This window comes from Calonectris borealis, chromosome 11 (assembly GCF_964195595.1).
Source record: "Calonectris borealis chromosome 11, bCalBor7.hap1.2, whole genome shotgun sequence".
Taxonomy (NCBI): domain Eukaryota; kingdom Metazoa; phylum Chordata; class Aves; order Procellariiformes; family Procellariidae; genus Calonectris; species Calonectris borealis.
In genome coordinates this window covers 3765866-3767143 of record NC_134322.1, presented here as the reverse complement: position 1 = coordinate 3767143, position 1278 = coordinate 3765866, and positions in this window count along the sequence as shown.

The following is a 1278-nucleotide window of genomic DNA, read 5'->3' as shown; positions in this document are numbered from 1 at the left end:
TGCGGGATGTCTTTCTGCTGACACGGCTATCATTTCCCTGTCAACGCGCCTTGACAGCAGCAGGATTTCTCATTTCAAACCCTGGTGTGTCCCAGGGTGATTCCCAGCTCCTCCATTAACCCCTGGCCCTGCAGGATGGGGGCAGCCAGCCCTGACGGATGCTCCGGTATCTCTTCCACCTCTGGTTAGCAGAAACTGTCTCCTGCTTTTCCCCCCAGCACTTGCCGTACCTATGCAGAAGAGCATTTAACCTGGAGGTAGCGGGTGTCGAGACTTTTCTTCTCCTTTCCTTCTTATCTTCTCTGCTGAGAACAATGGAGGCAAGGTTTGCAGAGGGAGGTAATATCTTTTTTTAGACTGACTGAAATAATTAGAAGAAAAAACAGGCAGGCTGTTGGGTACATGAGCCCTCCAGCAGGCCTGAAATAGAAGCAGAAGTCTGCAAAGCTGAATACTAGTGGAGAACAATAGCTCCGAGCGTGACTAGTTGTGTTAACCAGTTCTGCCACCAAAGACCATTCCCCAGCTGTTTCCCTTGGGCTAAGGAATTGCATCACCCCTCTGCCCAAACCTGCTGTCCTGAGACCACCCCACTGCCAGGAGCCATCGCTGCGGCCAAGGGAGCCACGATGCCACATGGACCTGAGCCCCGGGCATTGCTCCACACGGGCTTCACCATGCCCAGAGTGCCACCGTGGAACCCATGAGGGCATCCCTCGCCTCTCTGCACCCTGTGCCCTGCCCTGCTGCTCCTGGGGCCCTGCCTGACCCCAGCCCCAGTCCCACACTGTGCCCCAGGACCCTGCCTGACCCTGGGGACACTCCGATTCCAGGGACACTGTCCTACCACGGGGGTCTGGCCAGATCCCTGGGGACCCTGCCTGACCCTGGGGACCTCTCCCACCCCAAGCTCCTTGCCCCACCCCAGGAACCCTGTCCCACCTCCGGGTCCCCTGTCCCACCTCCGGGTCCCCTGTCCCACCCCACGGTCCATGTCCCACCCTGCAGCCACCGTCTGTCCCCAGAGACCCTGTTCATCCCGCGGACCCCCTCCCTTGGGCTCAGTCCCACTCCCCCTTCCCCCAGCCCCAGCCCGTCCCGGGGGCTCCCAGCCCCACGCCCGCGGCGGGTGGGGCCGGGGCCGGGGCCGGGGCCGGGCCATGCGGGGGGGCCGGGCCAGGCGGGGCCGGGGCCGGCGGCGGGGGCATCCCCGCCTCCTCGCTCGCAGCGCCGGAGCCGCCGGAAACCCGGCGTTGCTGCTGCTGCTCCCCGAGAAGT